The following is a 22,218-nucleotide window of genomic DNA, read 5'->3' as shown; positions in this document are numbered from 1 at the left end:
AATCACCACACTTTCTCACCAAATAACAATGTGGTTTCTCTCCAGATGTGCAACTGTTCCTTCCTTGGGTCTAGGGATGACATGGGTTTTCAAGTGTGGAAGAATGAAAGGAAGATATGTGACTATCACCAATCCAGGGAGAATAAAGGTTTTATCATTTTGTAATGTGCAAATCTTTGGAAAACCCTGGGATTCAAACAGCAGTCATTTGGCAACTTCCAGTGATGATTTTTATCCCTTGTTAACCTATCTCTGGTGATGTCCCAGAAACACCCAGAAGTGGTAATTCTTCAGCTACATCATATAATTTTGATCTCTCGGAGAACAACTTTAGTGAGTAAATTTTCTTCAATATAGTGAATCAGCATTTTTGTATTTATTTTGTATATATATATATATATATATATTTGAATTTTTGTAACTATTTTTGTTCAAAGCAAGTATGATGGAGGCAATATAATTCCTCAGAAAATTCTATGAGACGTGCACTCTCTTATAATGCTATTCCCCCAAACTTTATCCCTTTTAAAAATATTTCCAATCCTCACTCAGTTTCCTTTCCATTTTCTATTTCTTTGCTTATTCCTTCTTTCTCTAATCTTTTTCCTATTCCTCTCAGCATTCAAATCCAGCTCACAAAATAGGCATACATTCTGCATTGGAAGACAACTTTCAGAAAGCGTTCTGTGGATTAGTGATGATTGGGAGAAGAATCACTATCCTAAGAACTACTAAGAGAAGTGCAAAGTATTTAGTGAGCCCTTCTGTTCTCACATGGCCCTGTTTACATTTTTAGTAACTAGACTTTTTTTTAAATCTCTTTATTCTCAATATTTTAGACCTTTCTGGAAATTTTACCTGGGATATTCTGTGTATAATTGTTTGGGATTAATTGCCTCATTTATCCTTTAAAGTTTGTGGAGGAAAACCCATGTCCTTTTCTGAAAAAGAAGGAGTTAAAGTGTTCATTTGCAGACTGCATCATTGGTTAGACTTAAATAAACATCTGAATCCAGTATATCCAAAAGTTTTTCATGTTGCCGTGCTATTCACACTGCAGTTACCAACAACATTGAATAAATGCTTATAACAGCCAGCAGATATGTCCTGTAGATGATCCTTCCAACCCCCTGCACCATTTTGCAATTCACCTTAACATGATTTCGGACTTCCATGTGCATTCTCTTAGCTTGTCACTATTTTTCAGAAATTGTATGTATCAGGACAAAAGAAAGGGGCGGTGGGGGGGGGGGGGGGGGGGATTGGCATTTGACCAATCAGCCAGGAATACATAAGAAAAGTTGAACAGAGAATTATGACTACAATGCAAACCACAATGTGGTCTTGACTTTTCCTCTACATATAACTGCTTAGAAGAGGATGGTATATTAGTGTAGTATATTTATTGAATTATATTATGAATAAAACTGAGAATGCTATATATTGGTGAGGTCAATAGATGATGGCTAGATGTTCTATATCACTTCTTTAAGGTGGTAGTAATTCTTTTGTCCCTTTTTTTCCCTCTGGGGACAATTCCTCTTTCTAGTAATGGAGTTGGTACTTTGCATCTGATGGCTGGTTGACTTCTACCCTCACATGTCTCATCATTTCAGCTCCAGTGCTATCAAAGGGGAAACCTGCTTTCCAGTCCAGCATCTCCACTCCCTCTGGGTCTCCTGAAAGAGCTGTAGATGGTTCTCTACTCAGTGGTTTTGAAAAAGGCACTTGTATTCAAACAAACCAAGAGATTAATCCCTGGTGGATAGTAGATTTGGGATCGACAGAAACTGTGAAATCTGTGGCAATAATCCCCCGAAAACGATTGTTGTACTGAAGAATTACGTGGAGCATTGATCCTGGTGGGGGACTCCCCTGAAGAAGGAGGCATATCCAATACCAGGTATGAATCTCAACTTTATCTCTTTAAAGCCAATCTTGAAGATCAAAATAAATAAGACATGAAAAGTGTTTCTCAGCCTTTAAAATACTCTGTGAATATTGGCTATTATTATAAGAGAAAGAAGACAGCATCGTCATAATCAGTTCTTCAATATGCATTCCCAAAAAGCATCACACTAGGCAGAATGCATAATAAAAACCATTGGTCTTATGGGAAAAGTGGGGTTCAGGGCACAGTACTCTAAAATCCCAACCTCCCCCAATAAAGAACCTTCAAAAAAACCCTCCAAGTGAAAGCAGAAGAACAAAAGGACTGAGAAAAAGCCACCCACTCACCTGTCTGCCCCAGCTGTCACTTGTCTCTTCTGTGTCCTTGTCCAGTCCCCCCATGCTCTTGCTTCTCTGTCCACAGCCCCATGTATCCTTGAGCCCTGAGCCGATGGCCCCTTCCTCCGTCCCTCCCTTCCTTGCCCAAGTCCTCTGACCCACAGCACTCTGCCATGTGGCTTCTTCCCCCACATGCCACCACTAGGGCATTCCAGTTCCTGCCTTCTATGCTTGCCTCCTCCTCTTGAGAAAGATGATGGCTGCCACTGCCCACAGCCTGAGAGGCTGCATCTTGCTAATGTTTGGGATCTCTTTTTAAACCCCACTATTTAGCTGGGGTATGTCCTTCTAGAAGAACATCCCTCTTGGGGTGGGGTGATAGTTTTAAAAAGCCCTTTAATTAGAAAGAGCTTGGGGTGGGGCTGAGGGGAGACAGGGCCATTCTATTTGGAAATTCAGAATTTGAACCAGAATGGGCATTACCCAGGAAAGAAGAGAGAAGCAGCCCCATTTTGTCATGTCTCATAGCATAGCTAGTCTCCCTTAACATGCTACTGTGATTCCTAGGAAATCATCTCTATGTTATCTTAAAAGTTCCACAACTTTCCCTGTTTGGCTTAGCCTTTCTCTCACCTCTTGTCTGTTACTAAATTTTAGCCTGGTTTTTTTTTCCATTTTTGTTTTGCTTCGAGAAAGTTACTCCTGATGGGTCCTGGGGTATTGGGAGTAGAGATATGAATACTGCTTTCATTAGCTATCTCACTGGCTCCTTATCTGTGGGTGACTTGCACTCAGATGTCACAGAAGCCATGCTTTGTGGGAAATTTAGTTCTGCTGAACCTGTGTTCTCCATCTGGGTCTGCAGGGACATGATCACAGGTGGTCCCTGGGGTGTATTTATGTCAACTTCCAACAGCCAGCAGATGCTGAACAATCCCCGAACACCGTGAACTTTGATGAAATTAAAGGCAAATCAATCTATATCATGTCATCTCAGTGGGATACCTCATTGAGGATATCAGGGGTTGGGAATGTTTTTATTGGATGCCTGAATAAATCCATAGACAACAAGGCACTTTATGGCAGCTCTTTAGCATTTGGAACATGTTGTCCTACAAGATGGTATGTGATGAGAATGGTTCTAAAGGCTACACATTTATGAGCCTGGAGATCCAGGGTGCCGCAGATAGGGCCATCAAGAAGATGACAGCTAGAGAATAGTACAAGTGGGATAGGAGGGAGGGAAATACAGTCAGTCTTTTACAAGATATCTACTATGGAAATGTTCTTCGTAGCTAAACACGTACAACCTATACTGAACTGCTTATCTTTCCAGTAAGGGTGGGTGACAAAGGAGGAAGGGAATGAATCTGGAATTCAAAGTTTTAAAATCAAATGTTTAAAATATATATTATTATTATTGATATTATTTTACATGTAACTGGGAAATAAGATATACAGGCACTGGGGCGTAGATCCACCATGTCCTACTGGAAAAGTAGAAGGGGGTATGGGAGAAGATATGGGAGAGAGAAGATTGGAGGAGGGGATATCCTGTGGGACTGCTCTTTTGGGGTGGTGGGTAGGGAAAAACGGGGAGAAAAATTTGTAACTCAAAATCTTGTGGAAATGAATGATGTAAACTAGGAGTTAATAAAGCATTTGATTAATAATAAAAAAAAAGAAAAAAAAGATGACAGCTGCTGGGGAGGCTAGGTGGTGCAGTGAATAGAGCACTGGCCCTGAAGTCAAGAGGACCTGAGTTCAAATCTGGCCTCAGACACTTGACACACTTACTAGCCATGTGACTTTGGACAAGTCACTTAACCCCAATTGCCCTCCAAAAAGAAAAAGATGACAGCTGCGAAGTTTGTGGGTAAATTCAAGTCGAAAGAAAGAACAGGAAGCTGAGCTGGGAGCCAAAGCAAAGGAATTCACTAATGCTTATATCAGATACTTTGGTGATGACACAGATGACAAAAGATTGAAGGAAATTTCCAGCAAATAATGGTAAAGCTCTGACTGTAAAAGTGATGACTAACCTTAGTGGAAAATCCAAAGGCTTTGGTTCTATGAGTTTTGAGAAACATGAGGATATTAATAAAGCAATTGAAAAAATGAATGGAAAAGACATCAAAGGGAAAATGCTATTTGGAGGCCAGACACAGAAAAAAAATTGAACACCAGACTGAATTAAAAAAGAAATTTTAACCACTAAAACAGAAGAGAATTAGCCACTACCAGGGGACAAATCTCCACATTGAGAATCCGAATGACACCACTGATGATGAAAAGTTAAAGGAGGAATTTTCTCCTTTTGGGTCAATTGCCAGTGTCAAAGGTGATGCTTGAAGGTGGGCAAAGTAAAGGGTTTGGCTTTGTCTGTTTTTCTTCAGTTGATGAGGCTACCAAAGCAGTAACAGAAATCAATGGGTGCATTGTGGGCTCCAAGCCCTTACACAAAGAGATAAAAGAAAGAAAAGTCTTTCTTATTAATCAGTATATACAGCTTATTGCAGGAATGAGAACTCTTCCTGCCAAAATAATTACTAAACAGTTTCAGCCATTTGGGGTTGGGGGGGGGGGGAGGGGTGCTACTTCATGCCAGCAGTGTTCCAGGCACAGAATAGATTCCTTATTATAATATAATTATAATTTGCTTATAATCAAATAGCCCAGATGAAATCTGGAAAATCCATGATTACAACAAGGTAGGAGACCTCAAGGCTTCCAAAGAATGCAAAATGCCATTTGCCAGTCTAGGCCATGCCCAATACTCTGCCACCTGGCTCCAGCCAGTAATGCTCAGGCTTTTTGCGATCTCCCTACTATATACATCTCAGTGTCAGGGGGACAAGAGGCACTGCTATGCAAAACTCATCACCTAGACCTTCTATAGCCATCCCTGCACCTAGAGCTGTCCCTCCTTACAAACATGCCCCCATCCAGCTATCCAGTCTTAGCAGACACCTCAGCCTGCAGTCCATGTGTGACATAAATTTGTAGTAGATGCCAGCAGCACAGTTTCCTAACTTTCTCCAATTCTGTTTAACAACACGTGAATAGGAACAAAGAAGGTGGATGGCAAGGGGAATCCAAGGTTAGGGTTTGGCAATGTATGATCATTGGTAGTATAATGGAACAACAGATACAGTTAAACTGATCCACCAGGGATCTAGAGGAGGGAAGATGGTGTAGCCTGTGCTGGGGTGATGACCTGTAAAAGAAATGACAGTTGGCAGGATTGGAGATCACAGTAAGGATGAAGAAAGCAGACTGGTCTCATAAGCATAGGAAAAAAATTGAATGATAAAAGATAGATGAATTTTGGAGATCATGGACACAGCGGTGGAATACTTGTGATAATATTCATGATCAAGGGTGTGAACATCTCTGTGTGTAGCTAAGATAGAGTGGAAATGTAAGTCATGAGAACTATGTAGATTGTAGAAAGAGCATGCTACATTATTTGAGGAAACATCAATATGTGTTGAAGTCCCTGAGCATTAGGGCATGTGGTAGAGAGAAGGACTGAACCAGGCCCTATTTAGTAAGGAAATAAGTGTCCTAGGGGTTATGATGACCACTAGTAAGGGATAGGTGATAAACGTGAATGGCCAACTTCTCACACTGTACTCCCACCATGTGCTCTCTGATCCAGGGACAATGGCCTCCTTGCTATTCAATGAGCAAGACATTCCACCTCAACTCTGGGGATGGCCATTCCCACCCACCCCCCATGCCTGGACTGTTCTCCTTCCTCATCTCCACTAGGGATAAGACTTCCTTTAAGTCCCAACTAAAAATCCACCCTGTACAGAAAGCCTTTTACACTGCCTCTAAATTCTAATGTCTTCCCTTTTATAAATATGACTGATTTGTCCTGTGGAGAGCTTGTTTGTACATAATTGTTTGCATGCTTTCTCCCAAACAGATTGTGAGCCCCTTTAGGACAGGGACTTTGTTTTCTGGCCTCTTTTTGTATCCCTAACACTTAATATATAGTATGTTTATGGAATGTTTTTTGACTGACTGAGATTAAGCATCACCTTTATAGATCTCCCCAGTTTTGAAGACCTTGTATTTACTCTGTAGATACTTAAGTACATGCATGTATTGTCCTCTCTAAGAGAAGGTAAGGTCTTTGAGGAAAGGGGCTGTCTCTTTTTTACCTTTGTAACTGAGGTGTTTACCACAGTGTTTGGCACATGGTAGATGCATGGAGCACATAAGAACCGAAAGCTTTAATTCAATTATGTTCCAATCAACAGTCATTTTGAAGTGTCTACTATGTGCCAGCTATGTGCTCAGGTGAGCACCTGAGCTAGGTGTTGAAAAGAAGATAAAAAAGTTAAACCCAGGACACGTCACACATGAGGAAGAATAAACAAGATTTAGCAACTGGCAACAGAGGCTGTATGGAAGCGAAGTATGAGGATAAGGGATAAGAGGAAATTACTATACCTATCATGGATATTCCAAGGAGACAGTGGATGATGATATCATTTGCTGCCCTGAGGACAACTTTCTGTGATGTCCTTCTTGATAAGACTTTTTATTATTCCCAGGGTATAAACCAGGTTTAATGTTGGTCTGAGAATCCATCTTAAAATAAGTGAGGCAAGAGATTAATCATCTTTGACTGACCTCTATGTAGCTGTTTTAAATCATCACATTCGATGCTTTACTAATTAAAATATGGTTTGCCTTCATATGTACAGTCATTGGTTCCTTGGACCATGGGAAAACAGAGTTTTTCAGATGCGGGATGATGAGAGGAAGATATGTGAGTGTTGTCAACCCAAAGAGAGAAACATTTCTATCTTTCCGTGAAGTACGAGTCTTTGGAAAAGCATCAGAATCAATCTCTCCTGGTCTCCCATCACTCAGTCCTGAATCTTGGCCTTCATCACCTCATGTTAGCAATGGCACAGGCTTAACTGGTGAGTATTCTAGGAAGCACAGTGGGTAGAGTGCCAGTCCTAGAACCTGGGTTCAAATTTGCTTCAGACACTTAATAGCTGTGTAATCTTGGACAATTCACTTAACTCTGTTTGCCTCAATCTCCTCATCTATAAAATAGCTGGAGAAGGAAATGACAAGTCACTCAAGTATCTTTGCAAAGAAAACCCCAAAAAGACATCACAAAGAGTCAGACATGACTGATAACAACTTAATAGCAACATTCTTTCCTCTTCAGTAATATAATCTATAATTCCTTCTGTGAAAGATTCATAGTTGACAATATGATTCATATAAAACCAGAGTTCTTAATCTGGGGTCTAGGAATTTGTATTTAAAGGTGTTTATTTGGCTGGCTTTGAACTTCTATGTATTTTATGGGATTCATACTCTGAGAAGAGGTTCAGAGATTGTCCATATTTCTCCTGCTTCATGTGAAACCGTAACATCAATGAGACACCCATAGCAGCTGCTATGAATATGCATATGTATTTCCAGGATAGATTTGTAAAATATAATAAACTCTCTTCCTCAAAGGCAAAACCAAAATATTTATTTGGAACATCACTAGTAGGATACCAGGAAGTAAGATTTAGCAAGGTACTCATCACTGATCCAGGAAGCACTGTGATCTTAAGCATTCTTTGTGTTAGGCCTCCCCACAAACAAGTCCCCCTAGGCAAGTTCCTCCCTCCATTCTGCCTTTCTCTTGTTCTCTGCACTGCCTCTCCTGCTCTATTTGGTTATTCTGTTGGGTGAGCTCCTCCCACAATGGACTCCATGTAACTCAGGCTCCATGTGACCTCTATGACTCTCTCCCCCAAAACAAGGTCTCTACTATTTCCTAGTTGTGTGAGGGTGACTGAATTCCTTTCATCTTCCATGCATCAGGATGGATGTAGGGATTCCCTCTCCACAAATTCAACATCTCACTCTGAGTCTTTCTGCATTTGGGGATATATACAAGGATATCTTTTAATTTATCCTTTCATCTTCAATCATGCCACTTTATGCTCCCCAGTAATTAGTCCCCAACTAGGGGGCACTAAATGACCCTTAAAAATACCTATAAGATTTCAGAAGGCACAAAAACACTGGTGGATATTCTAGTTACTATCAAAGGTCCTTATACCTCTTTAGATTTTTCTTTCTTTTTGCTTTTTGGAGGGGGAAGGTAGGGTAATTGGGTTCAAGTGACTTGCCTAAGGTCACACAGCTAGTTTTGTGTTAAGTGTCTGAGGCCAGATTTGAACTCAGGTCCTCCTGACTCCAGGGCTAGTGCTCTATTCACTGCACCACCTAGCCGCCCCCCCCCCCCACCTCTTTATATGGCTCTTCTGTAGATCACTCAGAAAAATGCTTTGAGGTCTAAGATCACACCTCAAGTTACATCAGTCAGGGAGAATGCCAATTCCAACCACTCCTAGACCCAGGTATGATTTGTTATCTTTTTCCATTTAAACTAGCTAGCTTTGGAATAAGTGAAAGACAAAACTACACATCAGACAAGGATTACACAGAACTACTGATACAATAGGGGTGGCTAGGTGGCACAGTGAATAGAGCACCAACCCTGGAGTCAGTAGGACCTGAGTTCAAATCTGGCCTTAGACACTTAACACAAAACTAGCCGTGTGACCTTGGGCAAGTCACTTAACCCCAATTGCCCTCCCAAAAAAGGCAAAAAAAAAAGAACTACTGATACAAGGGGTACAGGCTAAAAATGAACAGGATCGGGGCGGCCAGGTAGCACAGCGAGTAAGAGCACCGGCTCCAGTGTTGAGAAGACCTGGAGATCGAATCCCGGGCTCAGACACTTAGCACCCACCCAGAAACACCTGGCCGTGTAACCTTGAGCAAGTTACTTAACCCCAATTGCTTAGGGGCGGCCAGGTGGCTCAGCGAGTAAGAGCACCAGCTCCAGTGTTGGGATGACCTGGAGATCAAATCCCAGGCTCAGACACTCAGCACCACACCCAGAAATAACTGGCCGTGTAACCTTGAGCAAGTTACTTAACCCCGATTGCTTAAAAAAAAAAAAATGAACAGGATCAAGAAGACTTCCTTCCATGCCTCAGTAACATTTGCAAAATGTATTATGAAGTCATGAAATCAAAAATTAATACCCCAGCATACTTTTATTGTTTATTAATTATTCATTAATAATTGCTTCTAATTAGCATATCTAATCAATAGAACCAATATTTATGGATCAAACTTCGACCTAATTGTATAAGCCTCGGTGGTAAAATTTGTAAGAACTTAATGTCTTTGTTCCTATGAGCTAATGTCTAACCACAAAGACTCAAACACTGTGAGCCTTTTGCTGGGTATAGAAGAGAGGAGTGGGGAAAAGGAAGATGAGTCAACCTGATTATAAGATGTTTGCCCACCTCTCTATCTCTGTGTCAAACCAATAACAGTCTTAGTTTAGTTTGCATCATTTGTGCCTTATGTAACCAACTGTATAAAAGAACTGCTCTTCCTGGAAAGTATACAGTCCTTTTAATTGGCAATTGCTAACCTTGCTAATAAATTGATCATGCTTGGAATTTTTTGCCTTGGTTTCTCTAAGAGATTTTTTTTTTAAGCAATCAGGGTTAAGTAACTTGCTCAAGGTTACATGGCCAGTTATTTTTGGGTATGGTGCTGAGTATCTGAGCCCGGGATTCGATCTCCAGGTCATCCCAACACTGGAGCTGGTGCTCTTACTCGCTGAGCCACCTGGCCACCCCTAAGCAACTGGGGTTAAGTAACTTGCTCAAGGTTACACGGCCAGGTGTTTCTGGGTGGGTGCTAAGTGTCTGAGTCCGGGATTCGATCTCCAGGCCATCTTGACACTGGAGCCAGTGCTCTTACTCACTGTGCTACCTGGCCGTCCCTCTCTAAGAGATTTTTATCATGACAACTGGGAAGCCAGGTAGGAGCTGAGTGATAACACCTCCACCCCAGGAAGTCCTCTAACCCCCTCATCTTTGAGGACACCCTGAAGGTTGGACATCCTTCTTGGTTTTGAACCAAATTTTCTCCAAACCAAGGTAAGTTCCTGAATAGGAGATCCTTATCAACAGAACCAACTAGGAAAGTCTCTAAGGAACCTAGACAGCTATTGTATAAGTAGAATTGAAATAGATTTTTTAAGTTCTTAAAATTGATTGTGTGCACTAGAATTTTAGCAAAAATTTCAGAGAAAGCAAAATTCATAAAGAAGGAAGATTTTTAATGCCAACCACTTCCATTTTATATAGTGGCAGCTGGCCAAAGCTAGACAGCTCTTCAGCTGAAACTTCCCCCTTCTTTTAAGTGGTAGTGGACCAACTCTTTAGCCAATAAAATAATTGACTACTTTAAATTCATTACGTTAATTAGTTTTTCTAAATTGGCTCAGTCATAAAGGAGGAAGGTCTATGGGGAATCCTTGTGTTATGGGGCTTGGTTATAATGAGTGGGAAATGACCCAGTAGTCATTGTCCTCTTCCACAAGGGCGCCACCAGAGGATCATTTGGGCAACTTCCTAATAATCACTCTCCCTGAATTATTTGTGACTGCTGCCGGTGCTGACTTCCCATTCAATATCCCCTTACAGGTGACAATGGGGACAGGTAGTAGTGTTCCCATGAGACCACCCCTCAGGATCTGCTTTACTCCTGGAATCAAGACAAGCTGCCAGTTCAGCTGATAATGACAAAAGCAGAATTGAGTAGCCTTTAATTTAAGACTGCTAGAGATTAAGCTGATGAACTATTTTGGCCTAAATTTGACACTTTTGATTATTGCACATCAGAGAAACCAAGAATGACCATTGAATAATGATTCGAACAAATTTACTATGTGTATGCTTGGTGTGGCCCAGCCCTGTCTAATGGGACACACCCACCACTCTTTAAAGCTTCTGCTTCGGACTATTCTGTCCTGATTGCATCCTCCTTTTTTCGTTCCTCTACCCTATTCCTCTTCCACTATGGTAAGAGATCTAACCTATTTTGGACAAGAAGGTGAACCCCAAAGTGCTCCCAGCTTGTTTTAAAATCAGGAAGCAAATGAAAAGGAAGTAAAGTGTCATGTTTTTCTATGACGGCTATAATAAGTTAAGATTAGAAAACAGAAGAAATGTTCTTAGACTTTGAGTGATTTGAAGGAACCAGAAAAAAAGTTAAACTTTGAGCCCTTCAGAAACTTTTTTCCCTCAGGAATTCAATTTCTGTTAACTCTAATTAGCATATGAAATAAAAAATTTTAATAAAAGCATATACTTTAAATCAAGAAAATATTATGCTAAAAATCAAAGGATCTTTCAAATGCAAATCATTGTTAACCATTTGACAATAAGGCAAATTTAATTATAGATCAAAAAGGAAAATAATCTGTTTTACTATCAAAGAGTCAGTGAAAATGTCATTAGGAAAGGCTATCAAGACATTATCCGTCTCTTTAAACATGGAAGAATTTGTAAAATTACTATTGTTTAATTTATATTTAATTTTTTTAACTAGAATCAATGTGATGTTCATAATTATATTCCAATAATTGTAATCTCACTGTCACTTTTCAATTTGAGTTAGTTTTTAAAATTAGTTAATTGATAACAGTGAGTCTTGAAATTTGAAATTCTGGTAGTTAAGGGACTGTGTGAAAATTTAGATTTTAAATTCTTAACATTAGTGATTATACAGCTATATTTGAGTTAGTTGAATCCAAAAATTAAACCAGTATGATAAAGATTTCTGTTCATTTAAAATCATTAGAAAATTAACTCTTCTTTTGGTGAGAGACAAGCCTTAAACTTCTAATTGCCTTGTTAGATACAAAAATTTAATAACTTACAGTACTGGAAAATATCACAAACTTTGTAAAAGAAGGAGACAAATAGGTACTAAGATCTTTCATAGTTAAAGAAAAGGTGCTTACATGTTTCTTTACACATCTAAGTATTAGCAACAAAATGGAAGTTGCTTTTATACAATATACTATAAATTGAGAAAAAGAAAATGGTTAAAATAAGAAAAAATTGTATATAGTAATAAAAATTTGCAGTGATACAAAGAACAGCAGAGACCCTTTAAAATATCATTATCTATGAGGTGCCTGTTCTATAGTTGAATTCTGGCCTATCCCCTTGGTCATTGCCAAGTAAACTCCTTTGTGATATTGGTGGGTGAATGCTTTTCTAGCACAAAAGAGTTTAACTTTGAGAAGGAGATAGATGATTTTTTGTCCAAAGTCATCCTGCTTACTGAAATATGAGGGACTCTACAATGAGGAATTTGGAGGATTCCCAACAAACAGTTCCTCCCAAAAGGAGGAAAAAACATGTACTTTTACATAGTCATTAGTTTTAACACCTACATTTTCCATTATCACACTTTGCGGAAATAATTCTCAAGGTCTTTTAACATTTATTAAAAAGTTAGAGTGTGGAAGTTTTTGTTGAAATCTTAGAGAAGGATGGACAGCATTTTCCTCTTCATTTTATTATAAAGTGCTTATCACAGTGCCTGTCATGTGGTGAGCATTATATAATTGTTGCCTATTATTACTGAGCTACTTTAAGATTCTAAAATGAATGAACTTTTATGTAAAACAAGGTGGAAATATGTCCAATTGAGCTGTCACACAAAGTATAAGAAGTTTTGTTTCATGTTTTATGATACATGAGATTGTATAAAATTTTTTCTGAAATATTGAGCAATACTATTAGAAAAGCAGCTTCCCTTAACATGTATTGGACTACCTAGTTTTCTAACAAGTTGTGTTAATTATTAAATAAGGCATTTACTCTTTTAAATGGTTAATAATGGTGACTTACTCTGGGGATACAAGTTACATACAACCTTTAAGTTATCTAAACTTTCTACATGTCTAAGTTCATGAAACCTTATCAACCCTATTGCCAAAGTAAAACTGAAATCTAAGAAACTAAACCAAAGGGGGAAACTTTATTTTTAAAAACTTATTTCATCTGGGAAGCTCTTTGCCCATTGTTTATGAAAATTATTGGACCTACTATAAGTAATGTGTGATACCGTGTTTCCCCGATAATAAGACCTATCCCGAAAATAAGCCCTCCCCTTACTGTGTAAGATTCCTCTAAAATAAGCCCTCCCCCGAAAACAAGCCCTATTGAGATTGCCACTGTAGTAAAGGTGATCCCCTGTGCTACATGCTACATTACGGTACCCTCTGTATGCACCGTCCCCCACCCTGTGAAATGCACGCCGCGCTCCGAGCTGCATCCAATCAGAGCTGCAGCAGTGAGCACTTCATCCTGTTCTTCCCCAGTGATTTGCTTGCTGGCGCCATTGAGAGCAGTGCCGCGTAGGAGAGCTGAGGCAGGACAACATAAGCCCTCCCCTGAAAATAAGCCCTCTGGTGTTTTTCTTTCCAAAAAATTTAATAAGACAGTGTCTTATTATCGGGGAAACACGATAGAGTGACATCTTTAAGCCTAGCTGGTGACAACAGGTCTTCACTTTAGAGATTTTATTTTCTCTTTAAGTGTTAACAAGTAATACAAATATTTGCTGGTATAGAAGTCCATTATGGAGTTATTTAAGTACTGGTGACATTATAGCAATAACCTAGGCCTAAGCTGTACTTACAGAAATATTTCTGTTTGAGGAAGAGTCTCTTGGGACTTTAATCTGCTGCCATACTAAGTTATGATTTGGGGTATAAATGTCTGATCTCTCATAAAACATTAGGAGAGATAGTCATTCAAGGGGAATGCCATGTGTTTCTGCAGTCTGAAAACTGCTACAGGTGGATGTCTGTCTCTGGGAAAGTTGAGGGGAAGCCTTTCGAAGGTGAAGGTTATAGCAAGAACATCTAGGGACCTTTGCAAGTGTCCTTGATCCAGATAAACAGCCATTCTATGAAGACTCACCTTCAGAGCTACCCTCAACTGTGACCTACTCCAGAATGAGACCATGAGTCCAGGGACCACATGAATACCTGAGGCATCTGAAACTGAACTGGAGATTAAATAGTGTGTGCTAATATAGAGTACAAAGGCATGTGATCATTCTATTACCTGAAAGACATGTAAATTCTACCTTTTCCATGTGCCATTTTCTCTGTAAGCCTAGCTTACTGTAATGATAATGGAAATGTGAAGATCTTCCCTGCCCCTTAATAAGCCTAAGGGAATTTGAAAAATAAACTCTGCCCCCTAATAGGCTGAATGAATCACATGGAACCTGTGGTGATAAGAGTTTGCTGAAGGGTGGAACAGAGCCCACAGGAAGCTGGGAGTCAGAACAGCTAGACAGTGGGAGAAAAGATGACAATAGGCAAGTAGACAGTTAGGCTTGTGAGTAAATGTTGGTTTGTGGGAAGGCTAAAGGATGCTGTGGCTCTCTGTGACACTGTTGTGGTTTGTTAACTTCTTTGCTACTATGATGAAATTGGCTTACTAGTTTTGGGATTCAGTTTTCTGATGTCTGAATAAATGTTTTGCTTCTGTCTTCCCTATGGAGAGTCTATTATATTTTGTGATCAAGCACCATGCAGGTATATTTATAGGGACTGTGGACACTGTTAATAGTGCATTGGTGCTACACTTACCAAAGGTGACTGCCCACAGTGGACTCTGTCAAGGTGCCAACAATAAGTAGCAAGACTTTAGTCTGGAGTGCCAAAGCACTCCTGAGTCATGGGAGCCCATTCGTGTCCATCTACTAAAACATGCAGATGGAAAAGGCATGAGAGACTTATCACCTTGGCTGGAGCATTTGTAAAAGTTAAATAGAAACAGTAATAACCAAGCCTCTCATGACTGGCCTTGTATAAAATTATTGTAGTTACTACATTCTATCACCCCATTTCTAATTTGATTCCAATGGATGCTGATTATGCCTGATTGTATCAATTTGGTTTATAGATGATGATTCATTGAAGAGATCTTCATTGAATCAAAGCAGGGGGAGGAGTGTGAAATTGAACATTGATACCCTACATTTTATTTTGTATTATTTATTAATTATTGATTGAGAATTGTACTAAATCAATTTGTATTAATATTTATGGACCAAAATTAGACTTACTTGTATGGACCTCAGTGGTAAAATTTGTAATAGCTTACCTTCCCTATTCCTGTTGACTAAGGTCTGGCAACAAAGACTCAAAATATGTGAGATTTTTGCTGATTGTGAAAGGGAAGAAGGGGTTGGAGGGGGTAGATTAGTCAATATGTTCATCAGATGCCCACTGTCTACCTCTATCTTAGTTTAGTTTGCATCACTGGCAACTTATATAACCAACTATATAAAAGAGTTGCTCTGTCTGTCAGATGCCTCTTTGACTTGTCCTGGGTTCTTTTATTGGCAATTGCTGAACTTGCAATAAAGAGAACATGCTCAGAACTTTGGACCTCAGTTTCTCTTTATCACAGATTTTTATCATGACAAAATTAAGCTCAAGAAAGTTTTAGGAAATAACTGGAGCTTCTGAGGGTGATTTGCAGAAGGTCATCCATGTGCTTCCAAAACACTCTTTTGATTGCTACTGCAAGGAATAGAGATCTAGGAGATAAGGAGGACAGTCAAAGGAAGTTCTGAGAACAGGACCAAGACAGACCTGAGATCTTATTTCTTTATCTAACACATCAACATTTTTTCATGTGAACCTTCTATCTCCCAATTATTTAACTGGAACTTGGTCGTTTGAACCCAAGGCTTATTGATTTTCATCAGCCATTTCATCTTTTTATAAAGAGTGCCAGTGAATAGAGCAATGGTCCTGGAGTCAGGAGGACCTGAATACAAACCTGGCCTCAGACACTTAACACTTACTAGCCGTGTGACCTTGGGCAAGTCACTTAACCCCAATTGCCCTGCCTTCCCCCTCCAAAAAGCAAAAAAAAAAAAAAAAGGAAGAGGGTCAATGATAAACATTGAACTTGATGAATATTTTAGTAAGGAGTGTTGGGGTGGAAGAGATAAAAAATTGGGAGGTGAGAAACAAATTGTGCCATTTTGCCCTGTGCACCGGCTACACTGAAAAGCAATTTAGCTTAGCAGATAGAAAATCAGTCTCCACAAAGCCAAAATGACCTGGGTTCACCTCTGACATACATTGGCTGTGCGGCCGTGGTCAAACATTTGATCTCTCAATGGCCCAGGAAACTCTATGAAAACTCTTAAGTTGAAGAAAAGTACCAATCCACTTTAGTGGGAGTTCTCTCTCTGCAGAGTTCCTTTCAACAAAAGAAATTAAAGGTCCAATCAATATCCCATTCCCTTCACTGACTTAGACTAAGCATTAAGTGCAGATACATGAAGAAGGTCATTTGAGGTTTTTTTTATAAAGTGAAAAAGTGAAACTTGTGATAGATGGGTAAATCTAGAAACAATAAAATACAATTATAGATGAATGACTATCTACAAAGAGTAATTATTAGCAAATAGATGTTAACCTGGAGGGAATCATCTAGGTGCAGCCCCTTTGCTCATCCCTATTCAGGTTTTTTGGTTGTTGATTTGGTTTTTTTTTTGTTTGATTGGGGTTTTTTGGTCAGTGATTTTTAAAATATATATAGAGAAGTCAACTTGGTCATATTTGCAGATGACAAAAAATTGGGAGGCGTAGTCAATAGAGCAGATGACTAAATCAAGGTTGAAAATCTTCCCCAGGGAACAGCTAGGTGGCGCAGTGAATAGAGCACTAGCCCTGGAGTCAGGAGAACCTGAGTTCAAATGAAGCCTCAGACACTTAACACTTACTAGCCATGTGACCTTGGGCAAGTCACTTAACCCCCAATTGCCCCTCCAAAAAGCAAAAAAAGAAAAAGAAAATTTTCCCCTTAGGCTAGAGTACTGGAAACTAGAAGTTGACCTCCAGGTCTACAAGAGTTAGTTGCTTTGCAGAATTGAGGCCCCTAGGACAACTCATGCATAGATGTGTTTCTTATTTTCTACAAATTTGCAGAGAAGAGTTAGATCAATTACATATGCTACATAGTTTGTGGTCAGCAATAGATCCTAAAGTTAAGAGTGACATATATTGAGTATTTCCTCAAATGATTGATTGATCAATTTTAGAAATATTCTTTTTGTCCCTGGAACAACTCTTCCTTCTCAGCATAAAGGCACAGGATCTCAGATGAAGAGCTTAAAAAGACCTCAAAGGATTTAGAGTCAATCCAATGTCCTCATTTTGTAGATGAGGAAAGAGAGGCCCAGAGTGATGAAAAGTCTTATCTAAGGTCTCACACATAGTATTGTCAAAACTGGAACTTGAACCCAGGTCTTCTCAATTCAAAACCAGTAATCTTTCCAATATACTAAGCTATTCTCCACACAAATTGCCACAAGGATGCACTGGTTACCTAGTTTCTAACATCCAATCTCACTTTTCTCATCACTTCAGGTCCAGAACTGTCAAAACAAAGACCAACCTTTCAGTCTAGTGTCTTCATTTCTTCCCAGTTTCCTGAGAAACCTATGGATGGGTCTGTTCACAGCAGCTATTGTGTTCAAACCCTAAAAGAGAATGACCCTTGATGGATGATAGATTTGGGTTCAACACAAACTCTAGGATCTGTGTCAATCACCAGTCAATCACCAATTGCTGTCCTGAACAAATAGAAGGAACCCTGATCCTGGTGGGAGATTCACCTGATCAGGGAGAAAAGTGGAATGCCAGGTATTTACCTAAGCCTTTTCATTTGAACAATCATGTTCCAAATATGACAATGTAAATTGTAAATTTACATGCAGTCAAAGTAAAAATTTTAGGTCAAGGAAATTGATTCTAGCATAATCTTTAACATGTTAACTTCTTGCTAGCCACAGTCTATGCCCCTCTTCTCTTTCACACAATAATCCCCACCTCAAATATCTTTGGGGCCAATGATTTATTTTTTGCTAAGCTAGGATCTAAAAGACAAAAGTGCTAAATATAAATTTTTTTTAAAAAACTCATGTTGGCACTAAGCTCTATTTTAATGAATAGGGAATAGACAGGGCTAAATTATTGGGCAGTAGAATCAGGATAACACAAAGGAATAAATAATTCATCTTTAGTTTTCCTGCTGAGCAGCCCACATTTAACTAACATTATGCTTTTGCAAATAATAAAATTGTTTCTCTCCAGATGTGCCTTCATTCCTTTGTTGGATCTAGGGATAAAATATGTTTTCAGTTGTGAAGAAATGAATGGAAGATATGTGACTATCACAAAACCAGGGAAAGAAAAAGTTTTGTCATTTTGCAACGTGAAAGTCTTTGGAAAAACTTTGGAAAATTTAGACAACAATGTGTTCCATGATTCTTTCTCATTTACTTCTGGTGATGATCAACAGATAACCAGTCATGGTTCTCATGGTTCTTACCATAATTTTAACCTCACAGAGAACAACTTTGGCGAGTATTTTTTTTACCACAATGCATCAATGACATTTTTGTGACTTTCATTCTTTAAATTAAATATAGTTTAGGTAGCACAATTCCTAAAATGTTTTGTGAAATGTGTGCTCTCTTCTTTTTTTTTTTTTAAAGCAATTGGGGTTAAGTAACTTGCTCAAGGTTTACACGGCCAGTTATTTCTGGGTGTGGTGCTGCGTATCTGAGCCCGGATTTGATCCAGGTCATCCCGACACTGGAGCCGGTGCTCTTACTCGCTGTGCTTCCTGGCCACCCCAGTGTGTACTCTCTTCTAATTCTACTCCCTCAAACTTTCTTCCTTTTAAAAATATTTCCAATTTTCACTTAGATGCCTCTCTACTTTCTATTTCTTTGTTTATTTCTTCTTCCTCTGATTCCTTTTCCTATTCCTCTCTGCATTCATATATAACTCACAAAATATGAATCCATTTTTAATTGCAAGTTATCTTTCAGAAAAAACTCTAGGGACTGTGATAAGTATGTTGAGAAAAAGTATCAGAACCACAAAACATTTAGTTAGTCCATTTCTCCTTATTTACCCTTTTATATTTCTACTAACTAAATGTTTTAAACATCTCTCAATATATTCGAAAATTGGGGCAGCTAGGTGATGCAGTGAATAGAGTATCGGCCCTGGAGTCAGGAGGACCTGAGTTCAAATCCAGCCTCAGACACTTGACACACTTACTAACTGTGTGACCTTGGGCAAGTCACTTACCCCCAATTGCCTTGCCTTTCCCCTTCCGAAACAAATTATTTTTTAATTTAAAAATATATTCTCAGATATTGTCAATTCTTAGAAATTTTACTTAGAATGTTTTATGTAAAACTGGCTGACATTAATTGACTAATTTTCCCCTTAATGTTTATAAAGGGAATCTAGGTTCTTTTTAGCAAAAGAATGAAATAAATGCCCATTTGCAGAATGGGTCCATTGGTTTAAGAAATTTACCATACAAAAGTCTGACTTGTTATGGTACTTAGACGGGTGTTGCCAGGAAAATTAAATAAATTTTTATGACAGTCAGCACATACAACATAGAGAAAATATCCACAATCATCTGCACCATTTTGCAATTCACCTTAAACATTATTTATGAGCTTCTAATTGTGTTTGATTAACAAATGTAAATATCAGGATGAAAGATGCAGAAAATTCTCTTTGGTCTATAAGTCAGATCTCTTCATTGGCACTTTCACCTTACTCTTCAGGCTTCTTAACTATGATCTACTGATCTCTACCTATATACTACTCCCTATGGCTGAAAAATGTTTTTAATCTTTGAAGTGAGACTCCTTAACCTCCATAGCTCAAGGTAGCCAATATGTCTTCAGTTCAGCCATTAAAAGTCTACTTCCTGTCCCAAAAAGGTTGAGGTGACTTCTGACTCAATCCTCCAAAGCAATGACCCTACCAGCTCCTAGTTGTATCAGGGTGACTGAATTCCTTTCCTCTGCCACAGGTCAGGATGGATGTGGGCCTCCCTCCTCACAGAGTCAGCAGCTCACTAGGAGTCTTTCTGATGCTGAGGACATACACCAGGATCCCTTTTAATTTGTCCTTTCATCTCTAAGCCAGCCCTCTTGGTTTTCCCTGTTAATTAGCCTCCACCATGAAAAATGGCCCGGAGGGGTGGCTAGGTGATGCAGTGAATAGAGCACTAGCCCTGGAGTCAGGTAGACCTGGGTTCAAATCTGGCCTCAGACACTTAACACTTTCTAGCCGTGTGACCTTGGGCAAGTTACTTACCCCCAACTGCCCTGCCTTCCCCCCTCCAAAAAAGCAACAAAAAAAAAAGTGGCCCTAAAGTACCTGTAAGATTTCAGAAGAATACAATGGTGGATATTCTAATTGCCATCAAAGGTCACTGTATCCTTTACATGTAGATCACTCAGGCAAATATTTTGAACCCTAAGGATACCCCTCAAATCATGTCAGGAAGGGATAACTCCAATTCTATCTACTAAAAAAAAAGTCCAGGTATTTGTGGTTGTGGTGTCTCTTTTTTATCCACAATTACTTGCTATGGAATAAGGAAAAGTTAAAGATCACATGGAACTGGTGGCGCCACCAAGGGGTACAGACTGACAATGAACAGGTTCAAGAAGAGTTCAGGTAGATTCCTCAGTAACACATGCAAAATGGGTTATGAAGTTAAGCTCCAGAAGGTTTGGGGGAACAGGCAGAGTGATTTACAGAAAGTCATCCATGTGCTTCCACAAAGCTTTGTCTGTCCCCTTTGTCAGGACAGAACCCTGGGAGGGATGAGAAGTACAGTTAGAAGAGGTCCTGAGAACAGGCCCAAGACAGGCCTGAGACCTCACTTCTATATCTAACACACCAACCTTCCTTCACGTGAACCTTCTATCTCCCAAGCATTTAATTGCAACTTGATCATTTGAACCCAAAGCTCATTGATTTTCATCCACTCCTATTAAATTTCATCTTTTTAGGAAGAGTGACAATGATAAAGAATCACATGATATACTTGGGTCAACATTTTAGTAGAAAGTGTTGGAGTTGGAGTAGAGATAAAAAGTTAGGAGGAGAGAAACAAGTTGTGCCTACTTTGCCATGTGTGTCTGCTACATGGGGAGGCAATTTGGCTTAGTGGATAGAAAGCCAGTCTCCACAAAGCCAAGATGACCTGGGTGCACCTCTGACATACATTGGCTGTGTATGTCACTAGGTAAATCACTTGATCTCTCAGTGGTCCAGGAAACTCTATGAAAACTCTTCAGAGTTTTGCAGAAAAGTACCAACCCACATTAGTGGAAGGAGTTTTCTCTCCTCAGAGTTCCCTTTAACCAGTGAAATTTAAGTTCAAATCCTTATCCCTTTCCCTTTGCTGACTTAAGCTAAACATTTAGTGCAGATACATGAAGGTATGTCATTTGGTTTTCTAAAAAATGGAGAAGAGGTGAAATTTGAGATAGATGGGTAAACAAACAATAAATTAAAATTGTCAATTATTTAATAACTGTCTGATATCCTAATGATTAATGAATAAATGTTCCTTTGGAGGGAATTGTCCAGGTAAGGCCTCTCTCCTGATCACTTCATTTTTTTAATCAGTATTTTAAATGTATGTTACATACATACATATATGTATGTATACATATACACATGTATACATATATATGCATGTGTATATACATGTATGTGTGCATAAAAGTCACCTTACTCAGATTTGCAGATGACAAAAAGTTGGGAGATGGTCAATATGTCAGATGGCTAAATCAAGATTGAAAATCTTCCCCTCGGACTGGAGCACTGGAAACCAAAAGCTGATCTCTAGGTCTACAAGAGTTAGATACTTTGCAGAAATTGAGGCCCCTAAGAAAACTTGTGCATGGGTGTGTTTCTTCTTTTCTAGAAATTTGTAGAGAAGAGTCAGGTCACTGGCATATACTACATGGTATGTGGTCCTTGTAGGTAGTAATAGATCATAAAGTTGAGTGACATATACTGACTATAACTACAAGTCATTGATTTTCTTAGAAATGTTCCTTTTGTCCCTGGAGTAACACTTTTTTCTCAGCATGAAGTCACATGATCTGAGATATAGAGCTTTAAAAATCCTCAAAGAATCTAGAGTCAACCCAATCTCCTCACTTTGTGAAGGAGGAAAGAGAGACCCAGAG

At 39.1% G+C, this 22,218-nt stretch overlaps 1 pseudogene; it reads left to right on the top strand.

The window, feature by feature from the left end:
- The first annotated feature begins 2,963 nt into the window (after positions 1–2,963).
- LOC138175603 (polyadenylate-binding protein 4-like) overlaps positions 2,964–22,218 on the top strand; it is a 32,010-nt pseudogene continuing 12,755 nt past the window's right edge.

This window comes from Petaurus breviceps, unplaced genomic scaffold (assembly GCF_028583685.1).
Source record: "Petaurus breviceps papuanus isolate PSGF00001 unplaced genomic scaffold, PetGlider_PUasm1.0 78, whole genome shotgun sequence".
Lineage (NCBI taxonomy): Eukaryota > Metazoa > Chordata > Mammalia > Diprotodontia > Petauridae > Petaurus > Petaurus breviceps.
The sequence above is the reverse complement of the archived record's forward strand: the minus strand, read 5'-3'. Positions and strand labels throughout refer to the sequence as shown.